General features: G+C 45.6%; 15 non-coding genes and 2 pseudogenes across 15 annotated transcripts; all 17 read right to left on the bottom strand.

Annotated features, from left to right (window-relative positions):
• Positions 1–332: 332 nt before the first annotated feature.
• LOC141218322 (U2 spliceosomal RNA) lies at positions 333–514 on the bottom strand. Its single transcript, XR_012287076.1, has one exon. It is a non-coding gene; the product is annotated as a U2 spliceosomal RNA (small nuclear RNA).
• Positions 515–1,038: 524 nt separating this feature from the next.
• On the bottom strand, positions 1,039–1,154 carry LOC141218410 (U2 spliceosomal RNA; annotated as a pseudogene).
• Positions 1,155–2,270: 1,116 nt separating this feature from the next.
• Positions 2,271–2,461, bottom strand: LOC141218459 (U2 spliceosomal RNA). The gene has a single exon (XR_012287156.1). It is a non-coding gene; the product is annotated as a U2 spliceosomal RNA (small nuclear RNA).
• A 1,122-nt stretch (positions 2,462–3,583) lies between these two features.
• On the bottom strand, positions 3,584–3,774 carry LOC141218460 (U2 spliceosomal RNA). Its single transcript, XR_012287157.1, has one exon. It is a non-coding gene; the product is annotated as a U2 spliceosomal RNA (small nuclear RNA).
• A 1,120-nt stretch (positions 3,775–4,894) lies between these two features.
• On the bottom strand, positions 4,895–5,085 carry LOC141218204 (U2 spliceosomal RNA). The gene has a single exon (XR_012286960.1). It is a non-coding gene; the product is annotated as a U2 spliceosomal RNA (small nuclear RNA).
• Positions 5,086–6,207: 1,122 nt separating this feature from the next.
• Positions 6,208–6,398, bottom strand: LOC141218207 (U2 spliceosomal RNA). Its single transcript, XR_012286963.1, has one exon. It is a non-coding gene; the product is annotated as a U2 spliceosomal RNA (small nuclear RNA).
• Positions 6,399–7,520: 1,122 nt separating this feature from the next.
• Positions 7,521–7,711, bottom strand: LOC141218142 (U2 spliceosomal RNA). Its single transcript, XR_012286902.1, has one exon. It is a non-coding gene; the product is annotated as a U2 spliceosomal RNA (small nuclear RNA).
• A 1,121-nt stretch (positions 7,712–8,832) lies between these two features.
• LOC141218236 (U2 spliceosomal RNA) lies at positions 8,833–9,023 on the bottom strand. The gene has a single exon (XR_012286990.1). It is a non-coding gene; the product is annotated as a U2 spliceosomal RNA (small nuclear RNA).
• A 1,118-nt stretch (positions 9,024–10,141) lies between these two features.
• On the bottom strand, positions 10,142–10,332 carry LOC141218237 (U2 spliceosomal RNA). The gene has a single exon (XR_012286991.1). It is a non-coding gene; the product is annotated as a U2 spliceosomal RNA (small nuclear RNA).
• Positions 10,333–11,452: 1,120 nt separating this feature from the next.
• Positions 11,453–11,643, bottom strand: LOC141218461 (U2 spliceosomal RNA). Its single transcript, XR_012287158.1, has one exon. It is a non-coding gene; the product is annotated as a U2 spliceosomal RNA (small nuclear RNA).
• A 1,120-nt stretch (positions 11,644–12,763) lies between these two features.
• Positions 12,764–12,954, bottom strand: LOC141218177 (U2 spliceosomal RNA). The gene has a single exon (XR_012286935.1). It is a non-coding gene; the product is annotated as a U2 spliceosomal RNA (small nuclear RNA).
• Positions 12,955–14,075: 1,121 nt separating this feature from the next.
• Positions 14,076–14,266, bottom strand: LOC141218462 (U2 spliceosomal RNA). Its single transcript, XR_012287159.1, has one exon. It is a non-coding gene; the product is annotated as a U2 spliceosomal RNA (small nuclear RNA).
• A 1,125-nt stretch (positions 14,267–15,391) lies between these two features.
• Positions 15,392–15,582, bottom strand: LOC141218464 (U2 spliceosomal RNA). The gene has a single exon (XR_012287160.1). It is a non-coding gene; the product is annotated as a U2 spliceosomal RNA (small nuclear RNA).
• Positions 15,583–16,703: 1,121 nt separating this feature from the next.
• LOC141218367 (U2 spliceosomal RNA) lies at positions 16,704–16,885 on the bottom strand. The gene has a single exon (XR_012287116.1). It is a non-coding gene; the product is annotated as a U2 spliceosomal RNA (small nuclear RNA).
• A 791-nt stretch (positions 16,886–17,676) lies between these two features.
• Positions 17,677–17,766, bottom strand: LOC141218436 (U2 spliceosomal RNA; annotated as a pseudogene).
• A 1,120-nt stretch (positions 17,767–18,886) lies between these two features.
• LOC141218465 (U2 spliceosomal RNA) lies at positions 18,887–19,077 on the bottom strand. Its single transcript, XR_012287161.1, has one exon. It is a non-coding gene; the product is annotated as a U2 spliceosomal RNA (small nuclear RNA).
• Positions 19,078–20,196: 1,119 nt separating this feature from the next.
• Positions 20,197–20,387, bottom strand: LOC141218467 (U2 spliceosomal RNA). Its single transcript, XR_012287163.1, has one exon. It is a non-coding gene; the product is annotated as a U2 spliceosomal RNA (small nuclear RNA).
• Between the last annotated feature and the right edge of the window lie 219 nt (positions 20,388–20,606).

Raw genomic sequence — 20,606 nt, forward strand, 5'->3', positions numbered from 1 at the left:
TTATATTGTGCAGCTTATCTCACCACCTGTAGTTATTTAGGTGAAAGCTCCAAAATGCTTGCCTAATATGTCTGTTTATCCAAAAGGAAGTATAGAGGGAGAGCTAGATAGATAGCATTGCATTACATTACATTACATGGCAATGCAATGCACAGTTGCTGAAGTTGAACCAAAATGAGCTTGTCATCTGGCTTCTGCAACTTTTAACATGAAAAATCCAATGAGGAGAAGAAAAGCAAAGCCAAAGAGTCCATCCCAAAATCCGACAAACAAGCAAAATGAACAAAAAGCATTGAATTCAATTCTTTCTGATTTTAGAAACTGCATTAAAGAAGGGGTGCACCGGTCCTGGAGATACTGCAATACCAGGTCAATGCGTGGAGTGGACAGAGCAAGCTCTTTTTCCATCTCCCTGTTCTAAAAATCCATTTAATATATGGTCCCCAGATAGGGGACGTATCAGATATTAAACTGATAAGAACAGATTTTTTGATTGAAGCTGCATCCAAGGCACTGAAAAATGTGACCGAAGTCACACCAAAACAGCGCACGAGGCGAGGATTCATGTGGATCCTTCTCGGAAGAGAGGGTCCCCAATTAACCATCCCCATCCCTCCGAGCCAGAAGGCCACAGCGAGGGTCAGGGATCTCCGATGCTCTCCCTAGCCGAAGCCGGAGAAGAGCCGTTTTCGTGCTCCCAGCTTCCATCTAGGCTGCCACCCTAGTGGAGCTGGAGCCTGTGTTGGTTTCTCAGCCCAAAGCTGACCGGACCTCCGACCGGGTTTATAAAAATTCCCCTTCCTAGCCCGGAGGCCAGGAATAGGGGGGGTTGCTCAGAAAGTATGATTGGCAAAGGTGCGGCGTGCTACGAAGCCAAGTCTTTCTGGGGTTCCCAGTCCCAGTAAGCTTGGACTCCCACCAGGGCGCCTACTCCTGGGGCACATTGCTCCAAAGCCCTCACACTTACCCAGCCTAGTGACTTCGATCCTGGAGGGCCATGTTTTCCATCAGATAACTCTATGAGCCACCTGGCGTACTAACAAGTGCACCAAACCAGTGTGTAATATGCATCAATTTACTAGGGCAGCCCAAGGACAAAACTGCCTTTTCAAAAGATACTACACTTGATCTTAGCCAAAAGGCCGAGAAGCGATAACCAGAATTGGTTTCCGACTACGGTGCCACCGAAGTATTCTGAAAAGTCCATTTGTGGAGATGGCCACCTGGACTCCCGTTAAGAAGACATGCTGTCAACCTCTAGATCCCTCACATGCCTGCACTTTTCGGCTTGCTGCTGCTGCAATCCACGCGTTTTAGATCTGCATAACTCCACCTCTTTTAGCACAGTACCCTCAACCCCCGGCTGTTCCCACCCGCCTCAACACCGTTGGAAGGGAGGAGAACCAATTAAGGCGGGGGGGGGTGGAACGAGCAGCTGTCTACCCTTAGCAGGAGGGTTGCTGATTAATTACCTCTCCTGCTGCTGCTGCTGGCTGTCCAGCAGCAGACTGAAGGTGGCTGCTGCTGTGCGCAGGTATATAAAGGCTCGGAGCCTATTATGACACGCGCAGCCAGCGTTCCATTGCCACATTCCGTCTACTGCAGGCGGGATACCTGGATGGCTGAATGTCACTGAGAAGCTCACAGAGACCGCCATAAGCAACAGTTTAAAAGAATGCCACAGACTAATCAACCAAACTTTTTGGGTTGGTTTCTCTTTTATAGTCTGCAGGCATTAAATGAAAGAAGTTAGTGTTCCAGCAGAGGGAGACAACGTTTCAGAAAAGGCATTGTAGCAAACCAAAAAAGAAATTTTAAGCGCAGCAGAGTAACCAGCTCACATACCTGTTAGCTCAGGTGAGATTAAAAGGCTGCTGTTGATAACAAGGGCATTTGCTAAATAGATGGTGTGTGTGCAACAATATACTGAAAGGTCAATTATATTGTGCAGCTTATCTCACCACCTGTAGTTATTTAGGTGAAAGCTCCAAAATGCTTGCCTAATATGTCTGTTTATCCAAAAGGAAGTATAGAGGGAGAGCTAGATAGATAGCATTGCATTACATTACATTACATGGCAATGCAATGCACAGTTGCTGAAGTTGAACCAAAATGAGCTTGTCATCTGGCTTCTGCAACTTTTAACATGAAAAATCCAATGAGGAGAAGAAAAGCAAAGCCAAAGAGTCCATCCCAAAATCCGACAAACAAGCAAAATGAACAAAAAGCATTGAATTCAATTCTTTCTGATTTTAGAAACTGCATTAAAGAAGGGGTGCACCGGTCCTGGAGATACTGCAATACCAGGTCAATGCGTGGAGTGGACAGAGCAAGCTCTTTTTCCATCTCCCTGTTCTAAAAATCCATTTAATATATGGTCCCCAGATAGGGGACGTATCAGATATTAAACTGATAAGAACAGATACTACACTTGATCTTAGCCAAAAGGCCGAGAAGCGATAACCAGAATTGGTTTCCGACTACGGTGCCACCGAAGGATTCTGAAAAGTCCATTTGTGGAGATGGCCACCTGGACTCCCGTTAAGAAGACATGCTGTCAACCTCTAGATCCCTCACATGCCTGCACTTTTCGGCTTGCTGCTGCTGCAATCCACGCGTTTTAGATCTGCATAACTCCACCTCTTTTAGCACAGTACCCTCAACCCCCGGCTGTTCCCACCCGCCTCAACACCGTTGGAAGGGAGGAGAACCAATTAAGGCGGGGGGGGGGGTGGAACGAGCAGCTGTCTACCCTTAGCAGGAGGGTTGCTGATTAATTACCTCTCCTGCTGCTGCTGCTGCTGGCTGTCCAGCAGCAGACTGAAGGTGGCTGCTGCTGTGCGCAGGTATATAAAGGCTCAGAGCCTATTATGACACGCGCAGCCAGCGTTCCATTGCCACATTCCGTCTACTGCAGGCGGGATACCTGGATGGCTGAATGTCACTGAGAAGCTCACAGAGACCGCCATAAGCAACAGTTTAAAAGAATGCCACAGACTAATCAACCAAACTTTTTGGGTTGGTTTCTCTTTTATAGTCTGCAGGCATTAAATGAAAGAAGTCAGTGTTCCAGCAGAGGGAGACAACGTTTCAGAAAAGGCATTGTAGCAAACCAAAAAAGAAATTTTAAGCGCAGCAGAGTAACCAGCTCACATACCTGTTAGCTCAGGTGAGATTAAAAGGCTGCTGTTGATAACAAGGGCATTTGCTAAATAGATGGTGTGTGTGCAACAATATACTGAAAGGTCAATTATATTGTGCAGCTTATCTCACCACCTGTAGTTATTTAGGTGAAAGCTCCAAAATGCTTGCCTAATATGTCTGTTTATCCAAACAGGAAGTATAGAGGGAGAGCTAGATAGATAGCATTGCATTACATTACATTACATGGCAATGCAATGCACAGTTGCTGAAGTTGAACCAAAATGAGCTTGTCATCTGGCTTCTGCAACTTTTAACATGAAAAATCCAATGAGGAGAAGAAAAGCAAAGCCAAAGAGTCCATCCCAAAATCCGACAAACAAGCAAAATGAACAAAAAGCATTGAATTCAATTCTTTCTGATTTTAGAAACTGCATTAAAGAAGGGGTGCACCGGTCCTGGAGATACTGCAATACCAGGTCAATGCGTGGAGTGGACAGAGCAAGCTCTTTTTCCATCTCCCTGTTCTAAAAATCCATTTAATATATGGTCCCCAGATAGGGGACGTATCAGATATTAAACTGATAAGAACAGATACTACACTTGATCTTAGCCAAAAGGCCGAGAAGCGATAACCAGAATTGGTTTCCGACTACGGTGCCACCCAAGGATTCTGAAAAGTCCATTTGTGGAGATGGCCACCTGGACTCCCGTTAAGAAGACATGCTGTCAACCTCTAGATCCCTCACATGCCTGCACTTTTCGGCTTGCTGCTGCTGCAATCCACGCGTTTTAGATCTGCATAACTCCACCTCTTTTAGCACAGTACCCTCAACCCCCGGCTGTTCCCACCCGCCTCAACACCGTTGGAAGGGAGGAGAACCAATTAAGGCGGGGGGGGGGTGGAACGAGCAGCTGTCTACCCTTAGCAGGAGGGTTGCTGATTAATTACCTCTCCTGCTGCTGCTGCTGCTGGCTGTCCAGCAGCAGACTGAAGGTGGCTGCTGCTGTGCGCAGGTATATAAAGGCTCAGAACCTATTATGACACGCGCAGCCAGCGTTCCATTGCCACATTCCGTCTACTGCAGGCGGGATACCTGGATGGCTGAATGTCACTGAGAAGCTCACAGAGACCGCCATAAGCAACAGTTTAAAAGAATGCCACAGACTAGTCAACCAAACTTTTTGGGTTGGTTTCTCTTTTATAGTCTGCAGGCATTACATGAAAGAAGTCAGTGTTCCAGCAGAGGGAGACAACGTTTCAGAAAAGGCATTGTAGCAAACCAAAAAAGAAATTTTAAGCGCAGCAGAGTAACCAGCTCACATACCTGTTAGCTCAGGTGAGTTTAAAAGGCTGCTGTTGATAACAAGGGCATTTGCTAAATATATGGTGTGTGTGCAACAATATACTGAAAGGTCAATTATATTGTGCAGCTTATCTCACCACCTGTAGTTATTTAGGTGAAAGCTCCAAAATGCTTGCCTAATATGTCTGTTTATCCAAAAGGAAGTATAGAGGGAGAGCTAGATAGATAGCATTGCATTACATTACATTACATGGCAATGCAATGCACAGTTGCTGAAGTTGAACCAAAATGAGCATGTCATCTGGCTTCTGCAACTTTTAACATGAAAAATCCAATGAGGAGAAGAAAAGCAAAGCCAAAGAGTCCATCCCAAAATCCGACAAACAAGCAAAATGAACAAAAAGCATTGAATTCAATTCTTTCTGATTTTAGAAACTGCATTAAAGAAGGGGTGCACCGGTCCTGGAGATACTTCAATACCAGGTCAATGCGTGGAGTGGACAGAGCAAGCTCTTTTTCCATCTCCCTGTTCTAAAAATCCATTTAATATATGGTCCCCAGATAGGGGACGTATCAGATATTAAACTGATAAGAACAGATACTACACTTGATCTTAGCCAAAAGGCCGAGAAGCGATAACCAGAATTGGTTTCCGACTACGGTGCCACCCAAGGATTCTGAAAAGTCCATTTGTGGAGATGGCCACCTGGACTCCCGTTAAGAAGACATGCTGTCAACCTCTAGATCCCTCACATGCCTGCACTTTTCGGCTTGCTGCTGCTGCAATCCACGCGTTTTAGATCTGCATAACTCCACCTCTTTTAGCACAGTACCCTCAACCCCCGGCTGTTCCCACCCGCCTCAACACCGTTGGAAGGGAGATGAACCAATTAAGGCGGGGGGGGGGTGTGGAACGAGCAGCTGTCTACCCTTAGCAGGAGGGTTGCTGATTAATTACCTCTCCTGCTGCTGCTGCTGCTGGCTGTCCAGCAGCAGACTGAAGGTGGCTGCTGCTGTGCGCAGGTATATAAAGGCTCAGAGCCTATTATGACACGCGCAGCCAGCGTTCCATTGCCACATTCCGTCTACTGCAGGTGGGATACCTGGATGGCTGAATGTCACTGAGAAGCTCACAGAGACCGCCATAAGCAACAGTTTAAAAGAATGCCACAGACTAATCAACCAAACTTTTTGGGTTGGTTTCTTTTTTATAGTCTGCAGGCATTAAATGAAAGAAGTCAGTGTTCCAGCAGAGGGAGACAACGTTTCAGAAAAGGCATTGTAGCAAACCAAAAAAGAAATTTTAAGCGCAGCAGAGTAACCAGCTCACATACCTGTTAGCTCAGGTGAGTTTAAAAGGCTGCTGTTGATAACAAGGGCATTTGCTAAATAGATGGTGTGTGTGCAACAATATACTGAAAGGTCAATTATATTGTGCAGCTTATCTCACCACCTGTAGTTATTTAGGTGAAAGCTCCAAAATGCTTGCCTAATATGTCTGTTTATCCAAAAGGAAGTATAGAGGGAGAGCTAGATAGATAGCATTGCATTACATTACATTACATGGCAATGCAATGCACAGTTGCTGAAGTTGAACCAAAATGAGCTTGTCATCTGGCTTCTGCAACTTTTAACATGAAAAATCCAATGAGGAGAAGAAAAGCAAAGCCAAAGAGTCCATCCCAAAATCCGACAAACAAGCAAAATGAACAAAAAGCATTGAATTCAATTCTTTCTGATTTTAGAAACTGCATTAAAGAAGGGGTGCACCGGTCCTGGAGATACTGCAATACCAGGTCAATGCGTGGAGTGGACAGAGCAAGCTCTTTTTCCATCTCCCTGTTCTAAAAATCCATTTAATATATGGTCCCCAGATAGGGGACGTATCAGATATTAAACTGATAAGAACAGATACTACTCTTGATCTTAGCCAAAAGGCCGAGAAGCGATAACCAGAATTGGTTTCCGACTACGGTGCCACCCAAGGATTCTGAAAAGTCCATTTGTGGAGATGGCCACCTGGACTCCCGTTAAGAAGACATGCTGTCAACCTCTAGATCCCTCACATGCCTGCACTTTTCGGCTTGCTGCTGCTGCAATCCACGCGTTTTAGATCTGCATAACTCCACCTCTTTTAGCACAGTACCCTCAACCCCCGGCTGTTCCCACCCGCCTCAACACCGTTGGAAGGGAGGAGAACCAATTAAGGCGGGGGGGGGGTCTGGAACGAGCAGCTGTCTACCCTTAGCAGGAGGGTTGCTGATTAATTACCTCTCCTGCTGCTGCTGCTGCTGGCTGTCCAGCAGCAGACTGAAGGTGGCTGCTGCTGTGCGCAGGTATATAAAGGCTCAGAGCCTATTATGACACGCGCAGCCAGCGTTCCATTGCCACATTCCGTCTACTGCAGGCGGGATACCTGGATGGCTGAATGTCACTGAGAAGCTCACAGAGACCGCCATAAGCAACAGTTTAAAAGAATGCCACAGACTAATCAACCAAACTTTTTGGGTTGGTTTCTCTTTTATAGTCTGCAGGCATTAAATGAAAGAAGTCAGTGTTCCAGCAGAGGGAGACAACGTTTCAGAAAAGGCATTGTAGCAAACCAAAAAAGAAATTTTAAGCGCAGCAGAGTAACCAGCTCACATACCTGTTAGCTCAGGTGAGTTTAAAAGGCTGCTGTTGATAACAAGGGCATTTGCTAAATAGATGGTGTGTGTGCAACAATATACTGAAAGGTCAATTATATTGTGCAGCTTATCTCACCACCTGTAGTTATTTAGGTGAAAGCTCCAAAATGCTTGCCTAATATGTCTGTTTATCCAAAAGGAAGTATAGAGGGAGAGCTAGATAGATAGCATTGCATTACATTACATTACATGGCAATGCAATGCACAGTTGCTGAAGTTGAACCAAAATGAGCTTGTCATCTGGCTTCTGCAACTTTTAACATGAAAAATCCAATGAGGAGAAGAAAAGCAAAGCCAAAGAGTCCATCCCAAAATCCGACAAACAAGCAAAATGAACAAAAAGCATTGAATTCAATTCTTTCTGATTTTAGAAACTGCATTAAAGAAGGGGTGCACCGGTCCTGGAGATACTGCAATACCAGGTCAATGCGTGGAGTGGACAGAGCAAGCTCATTTTCCATCTCCCTGTTCTAAAAATCCATTTAATATATGGTCCCCAGATAGGGGACGTATCAGATATTAAACTGATAAGAACAGATACTACACTTGATCTTAGCCAAAAGGCCGAGAAGCGATAACCAGAATTGGTTTCCGACTACGGTGCCACCCAAGGATTCTGAAAAGTCCATTTGTGGAGATGGCCACCTGGACTCCCGTTAAGAAGACATGCTGTCAACCTCTAGATCCCTCACATGCCTGCACTTTTCGGCTTGCTGCTGCTGCAATCCACGCGTTTTAGATCTGCATAACTCCACCTCTTTTAGCACAGTACCCTCAACCCCCGGCTGTTCCCACCCGCCTCAACACCGTTGGAAGGGAGGAGAACCAATTAAGGCGGGGGGGGGGGGTGGAACGAGCAGCTGTCTACCCTTAGCAGGAGGGTTGCTGATTAATTACCTCTCCTGCTGCTGCTGCTGCTGGCTGTCCAGCAGCAGACTGAAGGTGGCTGCTGCTGTGCGCAGGTATATAAAGGCTCAGAGCCTATTATGACACGCGCAGCCAGCGTTCCATTGCCACATTCCGTCTACTGCAGGCGGGATACCTGGATGGCTGAATGTCACTGAGAAGCTCACAGAGACCGCCATAAGCAACAGTTTAAAAGAATGCCACAGACTAATCAACCAAACTTTTTGGGTTGGTTTCTCTTTTATAGTCTGCAGGCATTAAATGAAAGAAGTCAGTGTTCCAGCAGAGGGAGACAACGTTTCAGAAAAGGCATTGTAGCAAACCAAAAAAGAAATTTTAAGCGCAGCAGAGTAACCAGCTCACATACCTGTTAGCTCAGGTGAGTTTAAAAGGCTGCTGTTGATAACAAGGGCATTTGCTAAATAGATGGTGTGTGTGCAACAATATACTGAAAGGTCAATTATATTGTGCAGCTTATCTCACCACCTGTAGTTATTTAGGTGAAAGCTCCAAAATGCTTGCCTAATATGTCTGTTTATCCAAAAGGAAGTATAGAGGGAGAGCTAGATAGATAGCATTGCATTACATTACATTACATGGCAATGCAATGCACAGTTGCTGAAGTTGAACCAAAATGAGCTTGTCATCTGGCTTCTGCAACTTTTAACATGAAAAATCCAATGAGGAGAAGAAAAGCAAAGCCAAAGAGTCCATCCCAAAATCCGACAAACAAGCAAAATGAACAAAAGCATTGAATTCAATTCTTTCTGATTTTAGAAACTGCATTAAAGAAGGGGTGCACCGGTCCTGGAGATACTGCAATACCAGGTCAATGCGTGGAGTGGACAGAGCAAGCTCATTTTCCATCTCCCTGTTCTAAAAATCCATTTAATATATGGTCCCCAGACAGGGGACGTATCAGATATTAAACTGATAAGAACAGATACTACACTTGATCTTAGCCAAAAGGCCGAGAAGCGATAACCAGAATTGGTTTCCGACTACGGTGCCACCCAAGGATTCTGAAAAGTCCATTTGTGGAGATGGCCACCTGGACTCCCGTTAAGAAGACATGCTGTCAACCTCTAGATCCCTCACATGCCTGCACTTTTCGGCTTGCTGCTGCTGCAATCCACGCGTTTTAGATCTGCATAACTCCACCTCTTTTAGCACAGTACCCTCAACCCCCGGCTGTTCCCACCCGCCTCAACACCGTTGGAAGGGAGGAGAACCAATTAAGGCGGGGGGGGGTGGAACGAGCAGCTGTCTACCCTTAGCAGGAGGGTTGCTGATTAATTACCTCTCCTGCTGCTGCTGCTGCTGGCTGTCCAGCAGCAGACTGAAGGTGGCTGCTGCTGTGCGCAGGTATATAAAGGCTCAGAGCCTATTATGACACGCGCAGCCAGCGTTCCATTGCCACATTCCGTCTACTGCAGGCGGGATACCTGGATGGCTGAATGTCACTGAGAAGCTCACAGAGACCGCCATAAGCAACAGTTTAAAAGAATGCCACAGACTAATCAACCAAACTTTTTGGGTTGGTTTCTCTTTTATAGTCTGCAGGCATTAAATGAAAGAAGTCAGTGTTCCAGCAGAGGGAGACAACGTTTCAGAAAAGGCATTGTAGCAAACCAAAAAAGAAATTTTAAGCGCAGCAGAGTAACCAGCTCACATACCTGTTAGCTCAGGTGAGTTTAAAAGGCTGCTGTTGATAACAAGGGCATTTGCTAAATAGATGGTGTGTGTGCAACAATATACTGAAAGGTCAATTATATTGTGCAGCTTATCTCACCACCTGTAGTTATTTAGGTGAAAGCTCCAAAATGCTTGCCTAATATGTCTGTTTATCCAAAAGGAAGTATAGAGGGAGAGCTAGATAGATAGCATTGCATTACATTACATTACATGGCAATGCAATGCACAGTTGCTGAAGTTGAACCAAAATGAGCTTGTCATCTGGCTTCTGCAACTTTTAACATGAAAAATCCAATGAGGAGAAGAAAAGCAAAGCCAAAGAGTCCATCCCAAAATCCGACAAACAAGCAAAATGAACAAAAGCATTGAATTCAATTCTTTCTGATTTTAGAAACTGCATTAAAGAAGGGGTGCACCGGTCCTGGAGATACTGCAATACCAGGTCAATGCGTGGAGTGGACAGAGCAAGCTCATTTTCCATCTCCCTGTTCTAAAAATCCATTTAATATATGGTCCCCAGACAGGGGACGTATCAGATATTAAACTGATAAGAACAGATACTACACTTGATCTTAGCCAAAAGGCCGAGAAGCGATAACCAGAATTGGTTTCCGACTACGGTGCCACCCAAGGATTCTGAAAAGTCCATTTGTGGAGATGGCCACCTGGACTCCCGTTAAGAAGACATGCTGTCAACCTCTAGATCCCTCACATGCCTGCACTTTTCGGCTTGCTGCTGCTGCAATCCACGCGTTTTAGATCTGCATAACTCCACCTCTTTTAGCACAGTACCCTCAACCCCCGGCTGTTCCCACCCGCCTCAACACCGTTGGAAGGGAGGAGAACCAATTAAGGCGGGGGGGGGGTGGAACGAGCAGCTGTCTACCCTTAGCAGGAGGGTTGCTGATTAATTACCTCTCCTGCTGCTGCTGCTGCTGGCTGTCCAGCAGCAGACTGAAGGTGGCTGCTGCTGTGCGCAGGTATATAAAGGCTCAGAGCCTATTATGACACGCGCAGCCAGCGTTCCATTGCCACATTCCGTCTACTGCAGGCGGGATACCTGGATGGCTGAATGTCACTGAGAAGCTCACAGAGACCGCCATAAGCAACAGTTTAAAAGAATGCCACAGACTAATCAACCAAACTTTTTGGGTTGGTTTCTCTTTTATAGTCTGCAGGCATTAAATGAAAGAAGTCAGTGTTCCAGCAGAGGGAGACAACGTTTCAGAAAAGGCATTGTAGCAAACCAAAAAAGAAATTTTAAGCGCAGCAGAGTAACCAGCTCACATACCTGTTAGCTCAGGTGAGTTTAAAAGGCTGCTGTTGATAACAAGGGCATTTGCTAAATAGATGGTGTGTGTGCAACAATATACTGAAAGGTCAATTATATTGTGCAGCTTATCTCACCACCTGTAGTTATTTAGGTGAAAGCTCCAAAATGCTTGCCTAATATGTCTGTTTATCCAAAAGGAAGTATAGAGGGAGAGCTAGATAGATAGCATTGCATTACATTACATTACATGGCAATGCAATGCACAGTTGCTGAAGTTGAACCAAAATGAGCTTGTCATCTGGCTTCTGCAACTTTTAACATGAAAAATCCAATGAGGAGAAGAAAAGCAAAGCCAAAGAGTCCATCCCAAAATCCAACAAACAAGCAAAATGAACAAAAAGCATTGAATTCAATTCTTTCTGATTTTAGAAACTGCATTAAAGAAGGGGTGCACCGGTCCTGGAGATACTGCAATACCAGGTCAATGCGTGGAGTGGACAGAGCAAGCTCTTTTTCCATCTCCCTGTTCTAAAAATCCATTTAATATATGGTCCCCAGATAGGGGACGTATCAGATATTAAACTGATAAGAACAGATACTACACTTGATCTTAGCCAAAAGGCCGAGAAGCGATAACCAGAATTGGTTTCCGACTACGGTGCCACCCAAGGATTCTGAAAAGTCCATTTGTGGAGATGGCCACCTGGACTCCCGTTAAGAAGACATGCTGTCAACCTCTAGATCCCTCACATGCCTGCACTTTTCGGCTTGCTGCTGCTGCAATCCACGCGTTTTAGATCTGCATAACTCCACCTCTTTTAGCACAGTACCCTCAACCCCCGGCTGTTCCCACCCGCCTCAACACCGTTGGAAGGGAGGAGAACCAATTAAGGCGGGGGGGGGGTGGAACGAGCAGCTGTCTACCCTTAGCTGGAGGGTTGCTGATTAATTACCTCTCCTGCTGCTGCTGCTGCTGGCTGTCCAGCAGCAGACTGAAGGTGGCTGCTGCTGTGCGCAGGTATATAAAGGCTCAGAGCCTATTATGACACGCGCAGCCAGCGTTCCATTGCCACATTCCGTCTACTGCAGGCGGGATACCTGGATGGCTGAATGTCACTGAGAAGCTCACAGAGACCGCCATAAGCAACAGTTTAAAAGAATGCCACAGACTAATCAACCAAACTTTTTGGGTTGGTTTCTCTTTTATAGTCTGCAGGCATTAAATGAAAGAAGTCAGTGTTCCAGCAGAGGGAGACAACGTTTCAGAAAAGACATTGTAGCAAACCAAAAAAGAAATTTTAAGCGCAGCAGAGTAACCAGCTCACATACCTGTTAGCTCAGGTGAGTTTAAAAGGCTGCTGTTGATAACAAGGGCATTTGCTAAATAGATGGTGTGTGTGCAACAATATACTGAAAGGTCAATTATATTGTGCAGCTTATCTCACCACCTGTAGTTATTTAGGTGAAAGCTCCAAAATGCTTGCCTAATATGTCTGTTTATCCAAAAGGAAGTATAGAGGGAGAGCTAGATAGATAGCATTGCATTACATTACATTACATGGCAATGCAATGCACAGTTGCTGAAGTTGAACCAAAATGAGCTTGTCATCTGGCTTCTGCAACTTTTAACATGAAAAATCCAATGAGGAGAAGAAAAGCAAAGCCAAAGAGTCCATCCCAAAATCCGACAAACAAGCAAAATGAACAAAAAGCATTGAATTCAATTCTTTCTGATTTTAGAAACTGCATTAAAGAAGGGGTGCACCGGTCCTGGAGATACTGCAATACCAGGTCAATGCGTGGAGTGGACAGAGCAAGCTCTTTTTCCATCTCCCTGTTCTAAAAATCCATTTAATATATGGTCCCCAGATAGGGGATGTATCAGATATTAAACTGATAAGAACAGATACTACACTTGATCTTAGCCAAAAGGCCGAGAAGCGATAACCAGAATTGGTTTCCGACTACGGTGCCACCCAAGGATTCTGAAAAGTCCATTTGTGGAGATGGCCACCTGGACTCCCGTTAAGAAGACATGCTGTCAACCTCTAGATCCCTCACATGCCTGCACTTTTCGGCTTGCTGCTGCTGCAATCCACGCGTTTTAGATCTGCATAACTCCACCTCTTTTAGCACAGTACCCTCAACCCCTGGCTGTTCCCACCCGCCTCAACACCGTTGGAAGGGAGGAGAACCAATTAAGGCGGGGGGGGGGGTGGAACGAGCAGCTGTCTACCCTTAGCAGGAGGGTTGCTGATTAATTACCTCTCCTGCTGCTGCTGCTGCTGGCTGTCCAGCAGCAGACTGAAGGTGGCTGCTGCTGTGCGCAGGTATATAAAGGCTCAGAGCCTATTATGACACGCGCAGCCAGCGTTCCATTGCCACATTCCGTCTACTGCAGGCGGGATACCTGGATGGCTGAATGTCACTGAGAAGCTCACAGAGACCGCCATAAGCAACAGTTTAAAAGAATGCCACAGACTAATCAACCAAACTTTTTGGGTTGGTTTCTCTTTTATAGTCTGCAGGCATTAAATGAAAGAAGTCAGTGTTCCAGCAGAGGGAGACAACGTTTCAGAAAAGGCATTGTAGCAAACCAAAAAAGAAATTTTAAGCGCAGCAGAGTAACCAGCTCACATACCTGTTAGCTCAGGTGAGTTTAAAAGGCTGCTGTTGATAACAAGGGCATTTGCTAAATAGATGGTGTGTGTGCAACAATATACTGAAAGGTCAATTATATTGTGCAGCTTATCTCACCACCTGTAGTTATTTAGGTGAAAGCTCCAAAATGCTTGCCTAATATGTCTGTTTATCCAAAAGGAAGTATAGAGGGAGAGCTAGATAGATAGCATTGCATTACATTACATTACATGGCAATGCAATGCACAGTTGCTGAAGTTGAACCAAAATGAGCTTGTCATCTGGCTTCTGCAACTTTTAACATGAAAAATCCAATGAGGAGAAGAAAAGCAAAGCCAAAGAGTCCATCCCAAAATCCGACAAACAAGCAAAATGAACAAAAAGCATTGAATTCAATTCTTTCTGATTTTAGAAACTGCATTAAAGAAGGGGTGCACCGGTCCTGGAGATACTGCAATACCAGGTCAATGCGTGGAGTGGACAGAGCAAGCTCTTTTTCCATCTCCCTGTTCTAAAAATCCATTTAATATATGGTCCCCAGATAGGGGACGTATCAGATATTAAACTGATAAGAACAGATACTACACTTGATCTTAGCCAAAAGGCCGAGAAGCGATAACCAGAATTGGTTTCCGACTACGGTGCCACCCAAGGATTCTGAAAAGTCCATTTGTGGAGATGGCCACCTGGACTCCCGTTAAGAAGACATGCTGTCAACCTCTAGATCCCTCACATGCCTGCACTTTTCGGCTTGCTGCTGCTGCAATCCACGCGTTTTAGATCTGCATAACTCCACCTCTTTTAGCACAGTACCCTCAACCCCCGGCTGTTCCCACCCGCCTCAACACCGTTGAAAGGGAGGAGAACCAATTAAGGCGGGGGGGGGGGGGGGTGGAACGAGCAGCTGTCTACCCTTAGCAGGAGGGTTGCTGATTAATTACCTCTCCTGCTGCTGCTGCTGCTGGCTGTCCAGCAGCAGACTGAAGGTGGCTGCTGCTGTGCGCAGGTATATAAAGGCTCAGAGCCTATTATGATACGCGCAGCCAGCGTTCCATTGCCACATTCCGTCTACTGCAGGCGGGATACCTGGATGGCTGAATGTCACTGAGAAGCTCACAGAGACCGCCATAAGCAACAGTTTAAAAGAATGCCACAGACTAATCAACCAAACTTTTTGGGTTGGTTTCTCTTTTATAGTCTGCAGGCATTAAATGAAAGAAGTCAGTGTTCCAGCAGAGGGAGACAACGTTTCAGAAAAGGCATTGTAGCAAACCAAAAAAGAAATTTTAAGCGCAGCAGAGTAACCAGCTCACATACCTGTTAGCTCAGGTGAGTTTAAAAGGCTGCTGTTGATAACAAGGGCATTTGCTAAATAGATGGTGTGTGTGCAACAATATACTGAAAGGTCAATTATATTGTGCAGCTTATCTCACCACCTGTAGTTATTTAGGTGAAAGCTCCAAAATGCTTGCCTAATATGTCTGTTTATCCAAAAGGAAGTATAGAGGGAGAGCTAGATAGATAGCATTGCATTACATTACATTACATGGCAATGTAATGCACAGTTGCTGAAGTTGAACCAAAATGAGCTTGTCATCTGGCTTCTGCAACTTTTAACATGAAAAATCCAATGAGGAGAAGAAAAGCAAAGCCAAAGAGTCCATCCCAAAATCCGACAAACAAGCAAAATGAACAAAAAGCATTGAATTCAATTCTTTCTGATTTTAGAAACTGCATTAAAGAAGGGGTGCACCGGTCCTGGAGATACTGCAATACCAGGTCAATGCGTGGAGTGGACAGAGCAAGCTCTTTTTCCATCTCCCTGTTCTAAAAATCCATTTAATATATGGTCCCCAGATAGGGGACGTATCAGATATTAAACTGATAAGAACAGATACTACACTTGATCTTAGCCAAAAGGCCGAGAAGCGATAACCAGAATTGGTTTCCGACTACGGTGCCACCCAAGGATTCTGAAAAGTCCATTTGTGGAGATGGCCACCTGGACTCCCGTTAAGAAGACATGCTGTCAACCTCTAGATCCCTCACATGCCTGCACTTTTCGGCTTGCTGCTGCTGCAATCCACGCGTTTTAGATCTGCATAACTCCACCTCTTTTAGCACAGTACCCTCAACCCCCGGCTGTTCCCACCCGCCTCAACACCGTTGGAAGGGAGGAGAACCAATTAAGGCGGGGGGGGGGGTGGAACGAGCAGCTGTCTACCCTTAGCAGGAGGGTTGCTGATTAATTACCTCTCCTGCTGCTGCTGCTGCTGGCTGTCCAGCAGCAGACTGAAGGTGGCTGCTGCTGTGCGCAGGTATATAAAGGCTCAGAGCCTATTATGACACGCGCAGCCAGCGTTCCATTGCCACATTCCGTCTACTGCAGGCGGGATACCTGGATGGCTGAATGTCACTGAGAAGCTCGCAGAGACCGCCATAAGCAACAGTTTAAAAGAATGCCACAGACTAATCAACCAAACTTTTTGGGTTGGTTTCTCTTTTATAGTCTGCAGGCATTAAATGAAAGAAGTCAGTGTTCCAGCAGAGGGAGACAACGTTTCAGAAAAGGCATTGTAGCAAACCAAAAAAGAAATTTTAAGCGCAGCAGAGTAACCAGCTCACATACCTGTTAGCTCAGGTGAGTTTAAAAGGCTGCTGTTGATAACAAGGGCATTTGCTAAATAGATGGTGTGTGTGCAACAATATACTGAAAGGTCAATTATATTGTGCAGCTTATCTCACCACCTGTAGTTATTTAGGTGAAAGCTCCAAAATGCTTGCCTAATATGTCTGTTTATCCAAAAGGAAGTATAGAGGGAGAGCTAGATAGATAGCATTGCATTACATTACATTACATGGCAATGCAATGCACAGTTGCTGAAGTTGAACCAAAATGAGCTTGTCATCTGGCTTCTGCAACTTTTAACATGAAAAATCCAATGAGGAGAAGAAAAGCAAAGCCAAAGAGTCCATCCCAAAATCCGACAAACAAGCAAAATGAACAAAAAGCATTGAATTCAATTCTTTCTGATTTTAGAAACTGCATTAAAGAAGGGGTGCACCGGTCCTGGAGATACTGCAATACCAGGTCAATGCGTGGAGTGGACAGAGCAAGCTCTTTTTCCATCTCCCTGTTCTAAAAATCCATTTAATATATGGTCCCCAGATAGGGGACGTATCAGATATTAAACTGATAAGAACAGATTTTTTTTTTTTCGAAAGCCCGAATTCGTGTACAAAACCCGAGTGCGCTTAAAAAAGTGACAAGTGCCACAAAAAAAGTGCACTAGGATGCTGGTCTTCTTGGAACCCTCTCCAAAAGGAGAAGGGTCCCCCAAACCATTCCCCGTCCCTCCGAGCCAAAAGGCCACAGCGAGGCACAGGGACAAAAAGCCACCTCCAGCCGAAGCCAGAGGCGACCCAATCTTACCCCCAGCACCTGCCCGAGTTCTCACCCGAGCAAGACACTGGGAGCCAAAGACTGTGCTCCCCTCCCGGAAGAGGGGAGCCAACAACGCTCTCCTCCCGAAAGAGGAGAGCCAGGGGGGTTCAGGGGGGAGCGGAACCTGATGGCCACACACTCCCCCCCTAGACCTGCCAAGAGAGGAACCCGTAAGGGAACCGCATCCTGACAAAATCCTAGTAGGACGTGACACACGTGAATAAGTGGACACACAGTGACAAAGAAATTAAATAAATAGTGAAGGTTTCACAGTATAATACTGCCCGGACCTTCGACCGGGAATTGAAAAATTCCCCATCCTAAGGCCAGAAGGCCCGGAATAAGGGTGTGTGCGAAGAAAGAAAATTTGAAGTGCTTGTGCAAATGTGCCATAAACTCAAGTGGGGTTCCCAATCCCAGTGAGTTAAGGCACCCCAGGGTCACCACTCCTGGGGCACTTCACACTTCGGGCTTTCGATCTTCCCCGGCCCAATGGCGTCGATCCTGGGGGGCCATGCTTTCCACCAGATGACTATATTTGCCACCTGGCGTACTAACAAGCGCCTAAACCCCAGTGTGCACAATGTATCAATCTACTAGGGCGGCCAACATCCAAAACCGCCTTTTCGAAAGATACTACACTTGATCTTAGCCAAAAGGCCGAGAAGCGATAACCAGAATTGGTTTCCGACTACGGTGCCACCCAAGGATTCTGAAAAGTCCATTTGTGGAGATGGCCACCTGGACTCCCGTTAAGAAGACATGCTGTCAACCTCTAGATCCCTCACATGCCTGCACTTTTCGGCTTGCTGCTGCTGCAATCCACGCGTTTTAGATCTGCATAACTCCACCTCTTTTAGCACAGTATCCTCAACCCCCGGCTGTTCCCACCCGCCTCAACACCGTTGGAAGGGAGGAGAACCAATTAAGGCGGGGGGGGGGTGGAACGAGCAGCTGTCTACCCTTAGCAGGAGGGTTGCTGATTAATTACCTCTCCTGCTGCTGCTGCTGCTGGCTGTCCAGCAGCAGACTGAAGGTGGCTGCTGCTGTGCGCAGGTATATAAAGGCTCAGAGCCTATTATGACACGCGCAGCCAGCGTTCCATTGCCACATTCCGTCTACTGCAGGCGGGATACCTGGATGGCTGAATGTCACTGAGAAGCTCACAGAGACCGCCATAAGCAACAGTTTAAAAGAATGCCACAGACTAATCAACCAAACTTTTTGGGTTGGTTTCTCTTTTATAGTCTGCAGGCATTAAATGAAAGAAGTCAGTGTTCCAGCAGAGGGAGACAACGTTTCAGAAAAGGCATTGTAGCAAACCAAAAAAGAAATTTTAAGCGCAGCAGAGTAACCAGCTCACATACCTGATAGCTCAGGTGAGTTTAAAAGGCTGCTGTTGATAACAAGGGCATTTGCTAAATAGATGGTGTGTGTGCAACAATATACTGAAAGGTCAATTATATTGTGCAGCTTATCTCACCACCTGTAGTTATTTAGGTGAAAGCTCCAAAATGCTTGCCTAATATGTCTGTTTATCCAAAAGGAAGTATAGAGGGAGAGCTAGATAGATAGCATTGCATTACATTACATTACATGGCAATGCAATGCACAGTTGCTGAAGTTGAACCAAAATGAGCTTGTCATCTGGCTTCTGCAACTTTTAACATGAAAAATCCAATGAGGAGAAGAAAAGCAAAGCCAAAGAGTCCATCCCAAAATCCGACAAACAAGCAAAATGAACAAAAAGCATTGAATTCAATTCTTTCTGATTTTAGAAACTGCATTAAAGAAGGGGTGCACCGGTCCTGGAGATACTGCAATACCAGGTCAATGCGTGGAGTGGACAGAGCAAGCTCTTTTTCCATCTCCCTGTTCTAAAAATCCATTTAATATATGGTCCCCAGATAGGGGACGTATCAGATATTAAACTGATAAGAACAGATACTACACTTGATCTTAGCCAAAAGGCCGAGAAGCGATAACCAGAATTGGTTTCCGACTACGGTGCCACCCAAGGATTCTGAAAAGTCCATTTGTGGAGATGGCCACCTGGACTCCCGTTAAGAAGACATGCTGTCAACCTCTAGATCCCTCACATGCCTGCACTTTTCGGCTTGCTGCTGCTGCAATCCACGCGTTTTAGATCTGCATAACTCCACCTCTTTTAGCACAGTACCCTCAACCCCCGGCTGTTCCCACCCGCTTCAACACCGTTGGAAGTGAGGAGAACCAATTAAGGCGGGGGGGGGTGGAACGAGCAGCTGTCTACCCTTAGCAGGAGGGTTGCTGATTAATTACCTCTCCTGCTGCTGCTGCTGCTGGCTGTCCAGCAGCAGACTGAAGGTGGCTGCTGCTGTGCGCAGGTATATAAAGGCTCAGAGCCTATTATGACACGCGCAGCCAGCGTTCCATTGCCACATTCCGTCTACTGCAGGCGGGATACCTGGATGGCTGAATGTCACTGAGAAGCTCACAGAGACCGCCATAAGCAACAGTTTAAAAGAATGCCACAGACTAATCAACCAAACTTTTTGGGTTGGTTTCTCTTTTATAGTCTGCAGGCATTAAATGAAAGAAGTCAGTGTTCCAGCAGAGGGAGACAACGTTTCAGAAAAGGCATTGTAGCAAACCAAAAAAGAAATTTTAAGCGCAGCAGAGTAACCAGCTCACATACCTGATAGCTCAGGTGAGTTTAAAAGGCTGCTGTTGATAACAAGGGCATTTGCTAAATAGATGGTGTGTGTGCAACAATATACTGAAAGGTCAATTATATTGTGCAGCTTATCTCACCACCTGTAGTTATTTAGGTGAAAGCTCCAAAATGCTTGCCTAATATGTCTGTTTATCCAAAAGGAAGTATAGAGGGAGAGCTAGATAGATAGCATTGCATTACATTACATTACATGGCAATGCAATGCACAGTTGCTGAAGTTGAACCAAAATGAGCTTGTCATCTGGCTTCTGCAACTTTTAACATGAAAAATCCAATGAGGAGAAGAAAAGCAAAGCCAAAGAGTCCATCCCAAAATCCGACAAACAAGCAAAATGAACAAAAAGCATTGAATTCAATTCTTTCTGATTTTAGAAACTGCATTAAAGAAGGGGTGCACCGGTCCTGGAGATACTGCAATACCAGGTCAATGCGTGGAGTGGACAGAGCAAGCTCTTTTTCCATCTCCCTGTTCTAAAAATCCATTTAATATATGGTCCCCAGATAGGGGACGTATCAGATATTAAACTGATAAGAACAGATACTACACTTGATCTTAGCCAAAAGGCCGAGAAGCGATAACCAGAATTGGTTTCCGACTACGGTGCCACCCAAGGATTCTGAAAAGTCCATTTGTGGAGATGGCCACCTGGACTCCCGTTAAGAAGACATGCTGTCAACCTCTAGATCCCTCACATGCCTGCACTTTTCGGCTTGCTGCTGCTGCAATCCACGCGTTTTAGATCTGCATAACTCCACCTCTTTTAGCACAGTACCCTCAACCCCCGGCTGTTCCCAC

This window comes from Phyllobates terribilis, unplaced genomic scaffold (genome assembly GCF_046119375.1).
Source record: "Phyllobates terribilis strain yellow unplaced genomic scaffold, ASM4611937v1 Scaffold_249__1_contigs__length_2872098, whole genome shotgun sequence".
Classification (NCBI taxonomy): domain Eukaryota; kingdom Metazoa; phylum Chordata; class Amphibia; order Anura; family Dendrobatidae; genus Phyllobates; species Phyllobates terribilis.